Source organism: Rhinolophus sinicus, chromosome 16, assembly GCF_057876585.1.
Source record: "Rhinolophus sinicus isolate RSI-liver-muscle chromosome 16, RSI-T2T, whole genome shotgun sequence".
Taxonomy (NCBI): Eukaryota; Metazoa; Chordata; class Mammalia; order Chiroptera; family Rhinolophidae; genus Rhinolophus; species Rhinolophus sinicus.
The window spans coordinates 127,118,123-127,137,794 of NC_142516.1; the positions used below are offsets into that span (position 1 = coordinate 127,118,123).

At 36.9% G+C, this 19,672-nt stretch overlaps 1 protein-coding gene across 9 annotated transcripts in view; it reads left to right on the forward strand.

The window, feature by feature from the left end:
- NRG1 (neuregulin 1) overlaps nt 1–19,672 on the forward strand; it is a 981,041-nt gene that overhangs the window by 177,673 nt on the left and 783,696 nt on the right. The window lies entirely within an intron of this gene.

Sequence of the window (19,672 nt, forward strand, 5' to 3'; positions counted from 1 at the left end):
CTGACTAATGTCTATGGCTACAACTTAATTTCTAAATTTGAATATTTCCATTCTTATTTATTGAAAAGGGACAATGTTCTGTGAGGCTTTCTGAAAGACATTTGAGAAGATGGAAAACCACTGTGGTCCTAGAATCCTGAGCAGATTTATTCAGTGAATGAATTACTGCTGAGTGCAGTGGGACATGAGTGCATGTCTATATGTAGTTACCTACTTCTACCTCAATATGGCTTTTTGTTTTATGGAGATTGGCCAGACTGGCGGGTGTCAAGGCCAGAGATGGGTTAGCCACAAGAGGCAGCTGGGGCAGTGCAAGTTGGGGCAATTGAACCATTTGTCACTATCATACTCTGTCTGGATGGATACCTTCTATTCTCCAAAGTGGATCAAGTCTTATTGCACACCTCCATCTCTCACTAGACACCAGGAAGGTGTGTTTTGGGCACATCTCCAACTCTGATAAGTGGAAACATCTCCTCCTGATAGTTTACTCTTTTTTGGAATTTTCCAGTTCACAGAAAAGTAGTATAATAGCCAGTCTTTGTTGGTCACAAGCCACCATTACTTGAGAATGTTATTGTATCAATGTATTCTAGCATATTATAAATGATAGTTATAAATAAATGAATATAAAAGAGCAGTTACTAAGCCAAGAAAAAGATTGCTTGGCATGTCCCTATTTAGGCATTAAAAAAGTTTGTTTTTTAACCTACACTTTAATTAATTAGTTAACTTACTACCTATTTGGTCTTTTGTTTTGTTTTGTTTTGTTTTGCTATTTTATTTAGGACAAATATGTACTACATTTCAGGATATTTTTGACCTACAATTTTTTAAAAGGTTTTTATTAAAATATAGCTAACATATAATATTATATTAGTTTCAGGTGTACATGATAGTTATTCAACAATATCCACCTGGCACTATACAGAGTTATTACCATATTATTGATTATATTCCTTGTTCTAAAGAAGTGATTACTATAAGTCCAGCAACCATCTGACACAGTACCATGCTATCACAATATTATTGACTATATTTCCTATGCTGTACATTACATCCCCATAACTTATTTGTTTTATACCTGGAAATTTGGACCTCTTAGTCCCCTTTATCTTTCCCCCTTTTTAAATTTTTAATTACAGTTGATATTCAACATTATTTTATGTTAATTTCAGGTACATGGCATAGTGGTTAGACATTTATGTCCTTTGTGAAGTGATCCCCCTGACTAGTCTAGTACCCACCTGGCACTATGCATAGCTATTAGCATATTATTGACTCTGTTCCCTATGCTGTACTTTATATCCCCATGACTATTTTATAGCTACCAATTTGTATTTCTTAATCCCTTCGCTTTTTCCCCCCCTGTCCCCAAGAATCTTCCTATCTATCACCCCCAAAAATTTAGTCTATTTGGTCCTTTGAAAACATTTCTTACTAGATGCTTGGATCAGCTGCAACATTTTTTCTTAAATTAAAATTTTATTTTGAGATCATTGTACATTCACATTTTATATATTTAAAGGTCTAAAAAGAGCTTGATCTCAACCTCCTAGGCAGAATTCAGGCCCAGACAGACCTGGTCTCAGATTCTGGCCCCTTTTCTTATTAGTTCTGTGACCTTAGCCTAGTTACTTAACTTTTCTGAGCTGCAACAGTTTTAATTGCAGATAACAGAAAAATATGCAGCTGACTTAACCAATGAAGATGATTGGATAATGGAGTAGAGGTAATTTCCGGTGAGGCTGCAACATTGGGATTAAAATATGTTTTGTCTTTTACTCTGTTTCATCTAGTTCCTTGGCTTTGGTCCTATTCTCAACAGGTTTTGTCTTTATGTTCCTAACTTGGCCATTATCATCTCGTTCCATATTCAAATCCAACAGGAAAGAACATATTTCTTTCCCTAATCTTTGAAAAAAGTTTCTGGCTTCAATCTGATTAGGCCATTTTTGGTCATATATCTGTCACTGAACCAATCACTATGGTTAGTGGTGGAATTACGTTGGTTAGTTTGAGCCTCAGCACCAGACTACCACCCCAAATAGCTCTGCACCTTCCCCTGAGACGCTGTGTGGAGAAGAAGTGGATGCTGAAGTGATGATTTTGGTGTCATTACCAAGAGAAAGGGGACTGCATATAAGACAATCAAAAACTATCAACTGTCCTATATAAGGATTCAGTTAAAAAATAGTCTATAGTTGGCACATTATTCTCCGAGTTTGAGATTTCAGGGGAAATTATAGAGCACATGGCTTTGTGCTATATTCAGAGTGTCACAGAGCTTCAAACAGTTTTCAAGACAGATGTAGAACGATTTTAAGATTTCTGAAAAGTAATTGATTTATCATTATAATAGTCATATCATGTGAAACTTTGCCTGCTAATGACAAGAAACATCTGGAACTAGTGACAGGGTTAATTTTTGGAATTCTCGCTCTGTGGAAAGGACTGGTTCTTCTGAGATTGATGTTGGCAGTTTGGAATCTTTTCCAGGTGGAAGGAAGACTCAGAATAGTAGCTGAGATTGCCCCTCTTCCCATAAGAAAACTTCAGCTTTATCTCAACTCTGTATGGCTATGTCATTTCGAGATCTGTATACGAACCCTGTACTTCAGTAATGGATCCACTCTGAGGCCACCTGTACATTAACCATTGTCACCTAGAAGGTGTCTCTGACCTGAGTACTGTGAAGTGATATAGTTTACAAAGGATGATAATCATGACTATATTGTTAATCTGTTGTTATTTTCTTGCAAGACAACTCTTTTTCTCTTGCTTGCTCTTCTCTGTAACATATCTCTACAAATTTGCTTCTATCATAATTTTAAGGACAGCCCTAATTGAAACATTCTTTTCTTATAATCCCAGGCCTCCCAGTCACGAAAATAGCTTTGGGTTGAGATGTATCTTTGGATGTGATTTATTGAATATCCAGTTACATTTGGGGTCTAAGGCTTATTTTTTTAGTGAAATTTTGCTCTGAATTTAAAAGTAAGTTGAGGTGGGAGGTAAACTAGTCATTAAATGTCCTAGATTTTATTCATGATGACAGAGAATGGCCCTCATTTCATGGTTTTTATTAGGTCCTTCCTCTTCCTTCTCTTCCATTCAATTTGGTATTTCTTTCAATCATTTATTCTTACCTTGTATTTCTTTCAATCATTTATTCTACTTCCCAGAGCCAAAATTAGAAATATTAGAGGTTTCTCTGAATGGGCACTTATTACTGCATTGAAATCTTGGCCTTGCTCTACATGTGAACAATCCAGTTGTAGTTCCCTATTGTCTTATATGTAACTCTTTATTAAAATTGCAGACAATCCAAATTATATGCTAATTTCTTATGCATTTTAACTGAGAATCAGTTTACCTTTTGCAGATGTTTCAAGGAGACTTCATTGCAAAGAAACATTCTTTAAAACCTAGCACCTTGGAGCTTTATCTGTTTAGGAAGAAGCTACGGGGCATAGGAGCCAGCTTTGCAAAGCTGTGACACACAGCATCCTCCAACAAAGGTTAAAAACCATTTGAAAACCCCAGTGTGATTCACCCCACCTCTTACCTTTAGAAGCAGATAGCTCAGTCATGAAGGGGGGGAACTGTTGGAAGGAACATTGCTATGAAAAGCATATGGTGGAGAAGGGTGGGAGATTAGGCAAAAGGAAGAGGAGAAAATGTTTTTTGTTCGGTTAAATTAAAATCTTAGATACTTGTTTACACACAGGCTTTTCTGATGCTCATGTTCAAAAGCTACGTGTCCGTGTCTCACAAAAGCTTATGGTGCCTTCTCTATTTTACGATCATCCCTCTGGAAGCAACTGATGCCTAACACTTAGCAATCCTCTGGTGAAAACCTAATTCTGGACTTGGAGAGTCATAGCCTGGACTTATTATGATTTCCAAAAGGAACATTTTTGGCAAATTAGTTTTCAATATCGATACTGATAGGCCCACAGAACTCTAAATCCCTTCAGGGAATTATATCATGGGTAAGCTTCCATGATGCCTGGTTCTTTAAGCACCAGTGATTGATCAATAGATTTTTATTAAAATGAAAAATAAAGAGAAAGAATTACCATTAGCTAAAGTACCAAGTAATTACTGGCTTGGGCATGTGCCCTGTTGTTTGAATTCTGCAGTGTCTATCCTTTACACAGCAAAAACCCTTGTGCCACTTTTGGATTTTCTTGGTGCTCTGTTTCCTGAATTGTGCCTCATGATCTCATCTGGATATATGAAATTTTGTAAAATCCTACTACTCATTCCATAGCAGCTACACGTGGGTTAACTCTATGAGGGAACTGATTCAAGTTTTAACAGAAATTACTTTAGGCTTCAAAGCAATGAGTTTCCCAACACTGGAGAATGTAGACATTTTGGCAAGTCAGTAGGGAAGGTGTTTTCACCCAGCATCATTGTATTTGGCTCAGGTAAAAGTCAGCCCTTCTGGGCTGCCTTGCAGGTGGGATCTAAAAATCTGGACATATTTCAAAAACTGATGTCTGTTCTTATTAAGTGCAATGATGTGAGGTGCCATGAGCAAGCGTGATTTAAACCTGTCCTAGCATTAATTTTACTCATGCGCTCTCAGCATGTATGTTTGTTGTCTGCCATCTCCTACTGAAGGTTGCCAGTTAGCTAAACATTAGCCAACCATATGACGTCAAGCCCTCACCATTAATCTGATTTGGTAGAACCATTCATTTTTATAAGAAATTGGAAATCACACGTGCTTACATACACCCACACATGCACACACAGCAGTTTTATTTTTTAATAAAACAGGGCAGAAACCAGTCTTCTTGTATGAAGCAATTAATCTGTATGCACATATAAACCAGCAACCAAAATCGCTTAACATCCCCAGTAGGTCCTATTGTTCAGTGGTTGGATGACTCTTTTTGTCTTGTCCCTACCCATTGGCATTGCTACTGCTTGTACCAGATTTATTCCAGAAGCTTGTTGTATACCAAGGCTTGTGTCATTGTACTTTCAGCACCTGTCTCACTTTCCTGTCTGCCTAAAGAATCACAAGCATTTGAAGGCAACACAGAGTGTGTTTTCTATCTTGTAAATGGTCTAACGTCAATACATATTAAGAGCATGCTATTATTACTAATTAATATTGCTGCTGCCAAGACATGGGAACAACCAAAGTGTCCTTTGATAGATGATTGGATAAAGAAGTTGTGGTATACATACACAATGGGATACTATTCGGCGGTAAGAAAAGATGAAATAGGACCATTTGTCACAACATGGATGGATCTTGAGAATATAATGCTAAGAGAAATAAGTCAGACAGAAAAAGCAGAGAACCATATGATTTCACTGATATGTGGTATATAAACCAAAAACGACAAAAGAACAACACAAACAAATGAGAAACAAAAACTCATAGACACAGACCATAGTGGTTACCATAGGGTAAGCGGGGAGTTGGGTGGGAGATGAGGGTAAGGGGGATCAAATATATGGTGATGGAAGGAGAACTGACTCTGGGTGGTGAACACACAATGGGATTTATAGATGATGTTATACAGAATAGTATACCTGAAATCTATGTAACTTTACCAACAATTGTCACCCCAATAAACTTTAATATAAAAAAATGTTGCTGCTGTATCACAACATTTATATAAAACATACATTGTGGAATTTTTTTAATAGTACCATTTAATGAGTACTTAGTGTGTGCCAGTATACTAAATTCTTTACATATATTTCTCTTTTATTTTCCATAAATCTGTGAGGTAGGAACTATTACCACTTTTTATAAAATATCATTCCTGTTACATAACTTGCCAAGTCACATAGCTAACCTGAGTCCACCACTAATTATCATTACTTAAGTAAAATAGCACGTGCCCTCTAGACTCTAATCATTTAGGAAAAAAGACACCCTTTGGATGACTGGTTAGCATGCTAGCTGGTTTGAAAATGTATAGTTTATCTGTGTCCTAGACTAAAAATCATGTTTAGCCTCATTTATATCTGGTAAGCTACAATAAAACAGGAAATGGCTATAGTGTAGAAGATGTTTGATATTTCAGGGATGATAATGATGGATAAGAATATGCTTTCACAGCTTGGGTTATCAGACCCAGGTGAGTACATAAGTGGATTCAATTTCATCAGTGTCACCAGGACTAGCTTGTGGTCTGTCTTTCACAAACCCCTCAGGCTGTATATTGCCCATTAATAGCATATTTTTCCCATTATAGTTGCCCTTGATACTCATTTCAACCACATTTCCTGGTGTGTGTGTGTGTATATATATATATATATATATATATATATATATATATATATATATATATATATGTATATATATACACTAGGAAGAGGGCAGATACTTTTTCCTTCTCAGTTAACTCTCTTGTTGTAGCAGATAATGTTATATACTAAACTGTTACCCCTATTTACGGAGCCTAGAACAGCATTGTCTAATAGAAGTTTCTTTCATGATGGAAATATTCTATGTCTGCTCTGTCCACCGCCACTGTCCACATGTGGTTACTGAGCACTTGGCATGTGGCCAGTGCAACTGAGGAACAGGCTTTTTTAGTTTATTTAATTTTAACTAAATTAAATTTAAATTTCAATAGCCACACGGCTAGGGACGACCTTATTGTATAACATATGTCTAGAATATTAGTTCAGCGCTGATATGGGACCTTAGAGTTTATCAAGTGCAACATATTCATTTCATTTTAGGGGAATCTAGAGCCAGAGTTTGAAAAGCGATAAACTTAAGCCTGGAATCCTTGTTTCTCGACTTCTAGTCCATCGTTTCTTCCTTTGAGACTTAAAGTTTTTTTTAATGTTTTTTTGAAATTTCAGATTTTAATTTAAGATTATTTTGGTAGGACCTTGCTTATATTGTAACAGAAAATACATTTTGAATTAAATTGTGACTTCTTTTGTCATATTTATTTTAAACTTCATAATTATAAAATAGGTCATTAATGAACAAGTTTACATGCATACTATGGTCAAGGGTTTAAAGTAAAGTTTTCTTCCTATCCCTGTTTCTTAGCCATCGATTTCCCTCCCCAAAGGGAGTGGTTGTTATTTCTTTGTATATCGTTTCAGACATTTAGATATTTTACATGTATACAAATGTGTATTGTTCTGTCCTCTTTTAAAACAAGTGGTAGGATATCATGCACACTGCCCTGCACATTCATTTTTTCCTTCATTAAAAGTGTATCCTGGAGATTTTTCCATATGAATACATAAAGAGTTTACTTTTAAGCAGTTGCACAGAATTCCATTGTACATACAAGTATCAACCATAGTTTATTTAATGAATCCCCTATTGATGGGCATTTACTTTCTAACGTTTTCTCTTAAAGGCAACATTGCAGTGAATAATGCTGCATGTTTATAATTTCCATGTGTGCAAATATATCTGTAGGATAACCCCGAGAAATGAAAACACTATGGTGTGTCAAATGGTGTGTATGCATTTTTAATTTTGATAAATAAGACAAACCTCTGTCCGTAGAGATGCCACATGATTTTATATTCTCATCAGCAATCTATAATCTACATGCCCTCATCTATCCAATGTGTTATCCCACTGGTTGATCCTTACTATTATGATAAGTGAAAATAATCTCATTGTAGTTTTAATTTTCATTTTTCTTATTATGAATGAGTTACCATCTTTTATATGCATAAGGGCCATATGTGTTTTATTTTCTGTGAAATATGCTTATATACTTTTCCTCTTTTCATCAGTATTTTTTGTTATTGATTTATAGGAGCTTTTATATATTAGGTGAAAATATATATATATACGTATATATCACAAACAGAATGCAGATATTTTCTTCAGCTTGTTGTTTGTCTTCTTCATTTTGCTTTTGATGGTGTTTACCATATAGAAATTATAAATTCCTATGTAAATAATTGTGCCAGTATTTTCTTTTATAGATTCTGATTTGAGTCATAATTTAAAGAACCTCCTTATTTTGAGAGTATACAATAATTATTTTAACTTATTTGGAATTTATCCTAAAGATGCAAAGTATGACTTAAACAGTTTTTGACTTCTAAATGACAACCCAGTTATCTTAATATCATTTACTAAGTAATCCATATTTTCTCCACTTGAGATTCTATCTTTATCACATATCAAATTTTAATTCATATTTGAATCTATATCTTACCTTGTTGTCTGCCCCATGAAATATGTTTATTCTTACCAGTACATATCTTGTTTTGATATGTTATAATATTCTCCCTTTATTACATTTTTTCTGACCATTCCTCACCATTCTTACTTATTTTTCCTTATGAAATTTAGATGCAGCTTATCTATTTACAGAACAAATTCTGTTAAATTTCAAGACTGATTTAGAGATATATAAATGGTGTTCAGTATTTCTATCTGGGAACATGGTATGCCTTTCCATTTTAACTATTTTTTGAGGGGTCCTCTGGCAGTGTTTCGTGGTTTTCCTCCGGTAGATCTGATGCACTTATTGTTTAGTTTATTCCCACATTATCCTTTTCATGCCTTTGAAATGCGGTCTTGCTTGTATATATGGAAGCTATTGACTTGTGTATATTAACTTTGGATCCTGCAGAATTATCTTTGTTTTGTAATATTGTGGCAATTGATTCTCATATGTTTTCCAAGGACCCAAGTATAAATCTACAAATAGTGTCAATTTTACCTCTAACTTTTCAATTTTTAATGCCTTTACTTTCTTTCTGTGGCCTAACTATATTCAATATTTCCTCCAGAACTAGGTAAGCCATAGTAAAATGTTTGGGCAATTTTTCATCGTTCCTTATTTCAGTTGGAAAAAGTCCAGATTTTTCCAGCCTAGGGCTGCTCATTTTTTCTTGTCTCTCATTATTGAAACATAAGACTGACTTTTAGATTGCGATAGAACTATTTTCTTATGCGTATTTTTTTAAAATCAAGAATCAATTTGAATTTTATTAAGTACTGTTTCAACATCTATCATAATGATTTTATGATCTCCATAGGGTTATTAAATTATTTTTTTAACTTCATAATTTCAAAAGCCTTATTGTTTTTACGTTTTATTCATTCTCTGCTTATCCTTTCTTTGTTCACTGTTCTTTCTCTCTTCTTGTTCAATTTAGGAATCCCAGTGGTTGCTGCTGTGAATTTAGTGGTAATTACTTCTTTTCCCTGAGTCAAAGCAAATGTGCACATCAAAAGAGCAAAGTGTCAAATGATAATAGCTGGTAATACAGCCACAAAGAAATGAAATTTCTTTGTCTGTTGCTATTTGTGTATATGTTTGTGTATATGTTTCAAAGGAACGGGCCATTATCACTCATATTATGTAGTTGTGTTATTGTGGAATTCTCTAGTGATGGAAAAGGAGAATAATGTCCAGCCATATGAAATTGCTAAACCTGCTGGGATACAAGTCAAGAATATCCTTTTCTGTGCTCAAATGGGAAAGCCTTTTCCCTTCATGCTCTTTTATTTTTGAGCAAGATGTTTTATGTCACAAAGTAGCTCACTCTCTCTTTTCAACTGTTTATGCCCAAATTACATTTTATATTCCAATCAATCACAAAATAAAAACAGAAAATGTATTTGAGGAAAGATGAAAATATCAGTGTCTAAAACATGGAAATACTTAGTAAAAACACTTTCAGCTTTCTTCTTGCTCTGCCTATGGCTGCTCATTTTTCCTTGTCTCTCATGAGCAAAGCCGAGGTGGCTGGGCATTTCCTGTGAAGTTGCAGGGATGGGATTGTGGTCCTCTGAGAGGGGGCTAGGAAGATACGGAACCAGATACTGGTCTACAGAATGGGAGAACATTCCCAAGTCCAATGTGAAGAGTAGTCTGAAAAACAGAAGTGTTTTGTAAAGGGACCCCCGTAAACCAAATATTCTGAGTGTCTCTGAAGTAAAGCAAATGGGCATGCACTGTGTCATGTAGAAAAAGGACAAACAACTGTCCAAATCGAGTAATAAACAATTTAAGAAAATATATGTGGCCTAAATTTAGTATCAAGGTGATGGGCAAAATGACTTACTCCAATTTGTGATGGTCCTGTTGCAAATGCAATGACAAGACAGCCAGTAAATTGTAGGCACGGATTACAGCAAATACATCAATGAGACTGTCCAGGTGCAGGCTATTTAAATAAGATAAATCATCTGTGGAGAAGGAAAAGGTCAAATGTGATCTTCTCTCTTTCTTTGTCTGAATAAAATGGAAACATTAAAATTCCTTTCAAGAAAAGAAACATCGCACATTAAGTAATATAGTCTCCCTTCTATCCAGCCAAGTCTGACTGTATTCCACCTGAGCCCTGCCTTGGTCTCTCTTGTTTTCATCCAAGTATAATTTGGCTACTTTGTACCAAATAGGAAATCTTACTCTGACCTCACATCATTTAGTCATGCTTGGAGGTTAATCCATTATCTTCCACCCCAATGGCATAGGAAGATTGTTTTTTCCAGCTCTCAGATGGAAAAGCATGAGTGCACACACACACAGACACACACACACACACTCACACACACAGACACACACACACACACACACACACACACACACACACCCTCTCTCACATACACACACTTCGAAATGTTTTCACTGATCCACTTTTCTTACGATTTAGGGTGGTTACATATTTTCTGTCAGTGAGCATCCTTCATTTAATATCTGTGGGGCACCTAATAGTTTGTATCACTCTGCTAGGGGCTGTGTAGGGTACAGACAAGAAGAGGGAAGGGAGAGGATACTACAGAGCTATTGAGAGTCATGCTATCAGTTTCCACACAACCACGTTTCTTTCAAGTGGGACGTATGCTTTATTCTTTTAGTTTGGTTTAGCATTCATTCATGCATTCATATTGGCTTCTACATTCAACGTATATTTTGGAATACTTACTAGGTGCCAGACATTTTACTAGGCTATGGGGATTCAAAGACAAATTAGAATCTCTTCTCTCAAGGAGTTTTCTGGTTATTAGATTTACAATAAAGTTGTAAATGCAGTGAAGCTTTTGAAGCTACTATACTGTGCCTGCCTAAGGTATAGTTGAATCTCAAAAGAAGGAATGCTCAATTCTATTGCTGAAGACGTGATGATTAAACAAGTTTTGAAAGATAAGTATCTGATTTACCAGAAAGGCAGGCGTGGGAGGCATGCTGGGTGGACACTACAGATGCTTAGAAGGCCATGGTACTTTGAGGGAACTTCTGTGGTTGAGGATGGAATGGGTATTTCAGGAATCCATGCTGGAGAGGTAGCAAGTACTCAATCATGGAGGTTCCTGCACACCATTCTAATTTGGACTTTAACCCGTAGACACTGAGGAGCCATGAAAACAATTTGTACCACAGCAAGATTTTTCGAGCAGAAACATGGAAAAGGAATTACGAGGTGAAGGCAAGGAACTCAATAAGTTGGCTATTTTAAGATGCCATCTGCAGGCATCCAGCATATACAAAAACCAAGCCAGGACAGTAGACCAGAAAACAATGCCAGCCTATTATATTTGACAACTTACGGTTTGAGTGACATCTAAGAAACATGAAACTTTAACAATAATAAATAAAGAAGGTGCTAGCCACCCAAACCTTTAATTTCAGGTATATAAGGAATACTTTATTTTACCAAGTACATCAATTCCTGATTTTAAAAATTCATACTAATACCAAATTGTAAATAATTCGGGGATTATGACCTTCCTCACTCTCTTTGCATTTGCAAGATTTAGAGAGTAGCCCATATACCCAGATAATACCAGGGCTCCAAAGGATTTCAGAGACCATATCCTTCAGTGATATTCAAGACAAGATCCCTCTCCACATGCTCCAGTAGCAGCTCCTCTGATAGCTCCAATATGTATAAGATACAGAGGTAACTACTGGCTATGGCCCCCTCCCAATCCTTCTCCTTCCATACCATCTCTGAATGACCATTGCAGAGCTTGAAAACCTAATCTTGTCAAAGCTCCTCATTTCATAGTGGGGACATTGGGGTTCACAGGCTAGAAGTGATTGATTTACCCCAGGACATATGACTAATGGGTAGAAAAAGTGTTCCTAGGTCCCCTGGCTATTGAATAAAAACTCTCATCAGTTTTGGTTATCCTGATTTTTATCTGGCTTCTCAATAAAGACCATTCTCTCATAGCATCACTTGGATATGACCAGCTACTTACACATTCACTTATACCTGTCGTATTTGATTTATGTACATTTTTGTAGACAAGTTTGTTTAAGGTCGTACTTACTATTCACTGTTAGCGTTGCTAAGTGCTTGTTTTCTCCCTACATCTGGATCTAAATTAATATGCAACAAACTGACTTCATGGGTTTAAATCAGTTGCACCCCATGCAGCCATTTCTTTCCATTCCCAAATCCTTCTATTTTAGTTGTAGGAGGTTTAATTTAATGGAAATTAAACACTATAGACCCCAAGACTATGGATTGATAAGCTCTTCCGAAAATCGTTGTGTGGCCATCAGCTTCCACTAACCCTCTACCCCATCCCACTTCTTCCTGTATCTGTATCCTAGCACATAATGCTCTAAGTGGTAATTTCTAGTTTGTTGTCTTCCCCAACTAGACTGAGTGCTTCCTGAGGCCAGGAAACATGCCTTTTTTATCCATAGCATCTAGCTCAATACCTGATATGTAGCAGAAATGTAATGGAAATTTGCTTAATGAATAACTAGATACATAGATAGTGATATACCTTTGCTCTTGTCAATAGGACAAAATGTATGGGTAAATTTTATTTTATTGTTTAGTTCCTTTTTTCTGCATCGTCAGGGAAGGTTTTACCCTCTAACTGCTAGTGGACCAGCTGCTGCCTTAGGTGACAGTCCTTCAAAACCCTAGATTTCGTAGGATGTTCCGGGCAATGAGAAATGGCTTCAAGATTGAACATTGTTTATGTCTTCGAACAAAATCTATAAATGATGCATATTAACACAGAGATATAGCAAATCATAAAAGTTTTGTGTTTTTTTCTGAATAAGCATCCAGAAATAGAGTTTGTACATAGCAGGATACCTCTGTTCTTGCTGCCATTAAAATAAACCCTTTTATATTGACTTTCAGTGAGCCTTGCAGCCAACATCTGTCCCATTAGTTTTCATATACGGGGAGAATGTGGCACGATAACTCACCAACAGCAGAGGTAGCAGTTTTATAAATCTTCTGTCGTAGTGGCTGGAAGGGATACAGCTGTAGTCTCACTGTGTCAGTGCTCTTTTCAAAATTCACCCTTGCAGTAGGTAGTTTGCTTTTTCAGCTCCAGGTGAACACAGAAATATGTAGTGTCACTAAATGTTACATGGCTTAACATCACTCCAATTTTCAGATAATCTGATGAGAACTTTGTTATTTTTTCTTACTCTAGTGGTGGCCTACTTCTTTCATAAGGCTGTCTCTTTTAAAGAGGGAACTTGCCTACACTCTGTTACTTAGGAAGGTGCGCCTGTGACTGGTACTTTCTGCTGATGTGTCTGCTTACTCCTCTGATAGTTTCATTCATGTAACTCCAATCCAAATTGCTAATAATTGGGTTGTGTATATGACACTAATTAAGGAAAAAAAGTACACCTTTTATTACTGACCTCCAGTCACTCTGCCGCTTGCCATCTCTCTTGATGATACTGTTATGATCGTCATAGTTTCATTGCAAAAGGAAACCCCTACTGTCACTTGTGTGTCTGAACAGCCTACAGGGGAAGGTTTTGGTTTTGGTTTTAGCTTTCAACTTCTCAGATAGGTCATTGTCAACGTGGTAGATGTACTCTCTTTGACTAATCCAACACCAGGGCTTCATATCCAATACCATTTACACAAGGAATAAATGTCATAACAGCTAATATTTGGAGTGCTTATCTGCCAGTTACTGTTTAGATATATGCATACACACACACACACACACTCACACAGACACGCACATGCACATGCACTCCTTTAATCCTCCCAACATCCATATAAGGTTGGTACTGTTATTACAGACAAGGCCACTTAGGCACAAAATGTTGAAGTAACTAGCTCAGTGTTAGAGCTGGGAAGTGGCAGTCAGGTCCTGACTCAGGTGTTTGGCTGCCGATGTCAGGCTGTGCTGACCATGGTGGAATGAGAAGTGGATGCTGAGCTGGCTCTCCAGGTAGTGTTCACAACTGTCCGTCTCAGGAGCTAGGGGAACAGAGGGATGCTAAAGGCTCATCAGCAGTCTTGTCAGTGTAGGATGGCCTGTGACTTCCCCTCACGCATGCAGTGGGCAGCTCCTGAGATCATCTTATTGGCTGGTTGAGGAGATGGCAGATTCTTCTCCCCATCTGCCCCCTTTATTGTATGATCCCCACTTCTGTTTTACCTCTGGGTATATAAACTCATGGAATTGAAATGGTAGACAATGATAGGATTTTTCTGCCCCTTGACCCCCCCACCCAAAAAAAAAAAAAAAAAAAAAGAGATATCCCAGAAGTAGAATATAGTTGTGTTTAACGTGGAAAGCATCTCCAAAGCGGGCTTCATGAGCTAACTATCCAGGGTGATCTTATTTTACTTCCATCATGACTATTTTGCTGCTACTCCTTTAAGCTTCTTTACTCCTCAATAAATGGAGATAATAAAACCTACATCCCAAAGGCTGTGGTGAGTATTAAATGGTATAATGCTTCTTAAAGTACTTCTGTAGGCTTGGTGAGTATATTTTTCTTTTCTCTTTCCAAAGGGGTTTCTGAAAACAAAAATTGAGAGTGAGTTTTGGGGATCTTAGAACAGGTTAAAACGAACAACGCTTCTATGGATTCTCCCCTTACCCCTTTCTCTCGAGAAGTCTTTCCTTCAGGGTCCACTTTATTTTATAGTTGTATAAACTTATTAATGTACTCATGGTACGTTAGATGCAATTCTATCAGGAGTGTCCAGGGTTCACACCTTATTAGGGAAAATTCTCCCATAAAAAGGTTCATTTTGTCTTTTTTCCCCATTAACTTATTTCCCTTGTGTGCCATTAAAATGGGTCTTTCCTTATATATTAGGTATTATCTAAGTGAGGGGTGTTTTAGTAATCATCGCTACCGTTCAGCTCACTCTGTTTGCAACTTCAGTAGTTCTTATTCCTGAAATTCAGGACGAGGTTTTTGAAAGTAGGTACAGCCTGGTTTTGAAGGAAGGACAAAATGCTCTATTTGAAAACCCTAGATCTGCAGAAGTGAATAAAGATCATGGACTTAAGAGACTGTGGGTTTTTTCACTTTTGTCAAGAAAGTCACTTTGCTCCCATTTGGAACATTAGAATCTCTTTAACTGCAATCTGGCCAACGACTCTGGGTGGTCCATCGGGGCAAATCTTGTCATATGTGGCATTTGAATTAATACATTTTAAATCTATGTTTCCTCCCCAAACCTGATATTGATGATTATTTCCTTATTTTTCTGTCAAACATCTATTCTCTGATTGGATTTTATGTGCAATAATATCCATTTAATTTATTATCTGTTTATAAGACCTCATTGTACTATGTTGTCTATATAACAAAGTTCAAAATAAGGCAAATCAATGGATCAATGAGGTGTTTTTTTTCCCTGTTGTATAAAAATGGCTTTATTATATTGTGCTGATATCCATGGAATAGAGTCTAAAAGTCATCCTCCGGGCAAAACTTTAAATGTAAGGTTTGAATCCCAGGCAGGTCCACCTTGTTAGCCAAGAGTTTTCTAAGAACTGCCCACAAGGCCTTCTCACAAATGCTCCTGCATCTCTACTTCGTTAGAGGCAGGACATTCTAAAGCAGGTCAGTTTTAAAGTTACCTTATAAGTTGGTTTCAGTATACAGTAATACGAAGTGAGCGGAAATCAGTGAAGATGCTATTTGGTTCCTTGGCTACTGTACATCCTGAAGTTTAATTGACAAAATGATGAATTTCCTTTAAACTTGAATTCAGGCTAGGCAATATTAGGTACTTCATTACCTGCACTCTCCTCAGTATTTATATTTCTGTAATGTTGCACTGGCAGAAGCTTATACTAATTGTCTTATAACTTGAACATTCAAAGAGTATTTGTTCATGCCTAATGTGTGCAACGCATTACGATAAGTGTTTTTTTAGGCACCAAAGAGGACTCAGGTTGCAGCTGGGGACTGAAGGAGCTTTACAGGATAATAGAAGAATCTTGTTTGCAAATAACTAATGTAAGGTAGAGTGGAATATGTCCTGAGGGGGATGCTGATAATGCTGTAGGAACTCTGAGGAATTAACTCTTGCCTTTCCTTGTATTCACTCTTATTTTCCTCTTGAAAATAAATACATCAAGGACTACAAAAATTCCCCACCAGTGGTATTTTACTCAGTGGAAATATACTGAATATTAAACAATACATGTGAGAATTGGTGAGGTGGACGAAGTTCCTCCATTTCTTCATTTAGTGAACAGTTATTGACTGTCTGTTCAGTGTCATTCACTGTGGGTGGATCTGTTGGCATCCTTCTCAAGAAGTTCACAAACTAATAATAAAGGAGAATGTCTGCATTACACAAATATTTGCTGAATGAATGAAATGACATTTTATTTGTTTACCTGAATCCCAGATAAATTGTACTACCTAAATGTAAGCATTCATGGAACCTGAAGTTTGGAAAAGGCCCGAGTAATCACATTAACGGGTCTTCCTCTTATTTGTCTTTTTTTTTTTTTTTAAGATAAATATATGATTTTTACTTACCCTTATTAAATTGCATCTTGTTAGTTTTACACCATCTTTCTAGATTTTCAAGATGACCTTTAACTTCTACCAACTTATTCCAGCTGTGGGACAGACTACATTTTCTGCAGAGCCAAAAACAGAGGTTCTCGCTCTGCAACTTGACATTCTCCTACTAATTAACACACTTTCATTTATTCAACAGGTATTTACTGAGCCAATTACCACAATTGCTATGATTTTCAGAGTGTTAGGATGAAAGGTGCTAGACATTAGTGACACAGGGCTGAATACTAGCCTCTGCCCTCATGGAGTTTATAGTCTACAAATACAGTGCGTACTAGTTGTTCAAGCAGCCTAAATAAAATCCATCTAGCTGCTCTACTATTCAGAAATAAAAAGAATGTCTCCCTCAAGTTGGTCAGATCTCGTCTTGCCAGTCTTTTCTCATGCTGCTACTTGGAATAAACTCCCTTTTATCATCTCTGGCTATCACAATTTATACATTCGAAGGAGATACATAAATGTTACCAGCTCCAAAAAGTCCTGTCTCTGTGAGATCCATTAACACGTGACACTGCATTCATCACTTGCTGATTTCTGCTGTCATTGCTTGTGAACCTCTCTTATTTCCCTACATGTTCATACTCTGCTTTCAAACATGCATGCGGCCTTTAACATCTTTGTATTAAGCTGTAACATTGTGCATAATGCTCTATTTAGGGAGAGTGACTATAGGCCTTTTCTGTTCTAGAATAGTAGAGATATTTGGGAAGGTTACATAAAGGGCCTGCATTTCCTGGTAACTGGTCAGTATCTGGAAGATCTGAGAGTGACACTGCATCTCCCAAATACCTTGACTTCTCCTCCCCCTCCTCCCCCTCCTCCTCCTCCTCCTCCTCCTCCTCCTCCTCCTCCTCCTCCTCCTCCTCCTTTAAGCTAGGAAATGTGGATTGTTTATTAAGCTTTATTTTAAATATATTACATGGTGTTAGTATGTGTAAACATTTAACATTGACATATAAATTAGGATTCCTTCCTGCCTCTTATTATTTTAACGTTTCTTCATTCTTTTTTAACTTAATTTATTGGGGTGATATTTGTTAGTAGAATTATATAGGTTTCAAGTGTACAATTCCATAATACATCATCTATATATCACATTGTATACTCACCACCCAGAGTCAGTTCTCCTTCCCACACCATATATTTGATCCCCTTTGGCCTCTTCTACCGCCTTCCTCACCCCTTACCCTCTGGTAACCACCAAACTGTTGTCTGTGTCTATGAGTTTTTGTTTATTTTTATTGCCTTGTTCATTTGTTGCTTTCAGTTTTATATCCCTCATGAGTGAAATCATATGGTTCTCACCTTTTTTCTGTCTTATTTTTGAAGATGTAACTCACAGACAATTTTAAGCCTTGACCACATAATAAAATGTAAAGAAATTCTCTATTATAAATGTGAATGAAGGGGAGCTGCTCAGTAATTCATGAAATTGTCAGATCTGAATAACAAAACAAGTTATGTTTCTTCTATTTACATACTCTGATTTCTAGCCTTCTGGAAAATAACACTTCAGAGTCCTGAATGCTGGTTAGGGTTTTAAAGGTTTCAAAGCTACCTAACTGGATGACTGCTCCTAAAACCCCAACAGGTTCTCTGGATTACACGAGAGTGCCTAATAATGCTCTTTCCCTCCTGGAGGGGAAAGTCATGTGGTTGGCCAACATTTTCACTCCCTAAAGAGCCACAGAATTATGATAGATTACCCTCATTATTCATCCAGGCTCACTTTAGTGTGAATCAGGTAATATCACTCACGTAGCCAATAGTTCTTCCAACAGATCTGGGGGCATATCTCATAGTGTGACTAACACTTAAACATTTTCTTTTAAAACAGGGTCCACAGAGATGGAAGGGAGGGAACCAGTGATTCTCTGAGTGCCCATTTCATGCCAGGCAAGATGCTATGTCTTTAGGTACATCACCTCATTTAGCCAATAGGCTTCTGTGTTACACCAAACAGACACAAAGTTCAGAAAAGTGAAGCCACTTGCCCAGGATCACATCACTAGTAAGTGACAGAACTGGGACACAAATGCAGGCTTTCAGTCATTAAATATTCCCTTGCTCCTCTATGGCACAACTGCATACCTGAATGTTTATCAATGAATTATATTCATGTACATGTATTTATGAAAATGCCAAGAAAATGAGGAGAGCATAGCAATGCTTTTGTTTTTAGGAGAGAAGAATTAATTTATTTCAAATAACCTATGTTAACTTCACCTGGAGTTTCTGTGATAAAACCCTGTCACTCTTGGTCACCATTATGGAGTAATGGCTGTCCACTAGACAGATGTGAAACAACATTTTATGTTTTCCTCCTATTTCTTATTAGACAGCCATAGAGGGTTTCTTTTTCTTTTAAGGTTTCACCCCTAAGGGGAGAGAGAGCCCTGCATTGTCTCTGAAAGTGTCTTGTGTCGACCCTTCCTTGACATTCCCATCGTAGGTAAGAGTGGGATATTTGCTCTCTCATGCGTACTTGTACTTTTATGAATGTATTACTAAAGCAGGGGACTGTGATTTGTATTGTTTTGTTTTGTTCAGTAACAGTTAGCTGTGTTTCCCTGCAAATAATAGTCACAGCTATGTCATCCATCTCTGAGTCAGTAATGTACCTGTTTATGGCATATTTGTGTTTTGAATTTTTTATCTCTGAGATACTGGCAGAGCTAAATTTTGGTTGAATGTGTTTTCTAAAAAGATGAGAAAATAGTAAAGTGTAATGAAGCTAAAATAGTCTGTCTAATACAAATCTGAATACAGAATTGTTCAAAATTTCTGCTCTTCCCATTGGACTTTTTCTTCCCCCAATAGATATATTTATTCAGCCTGATATCCCCACATTCACTGAACTCAGCTTTCCCCCTGCTCATCCCTGTTACTTAACTGCCACTCTGCCC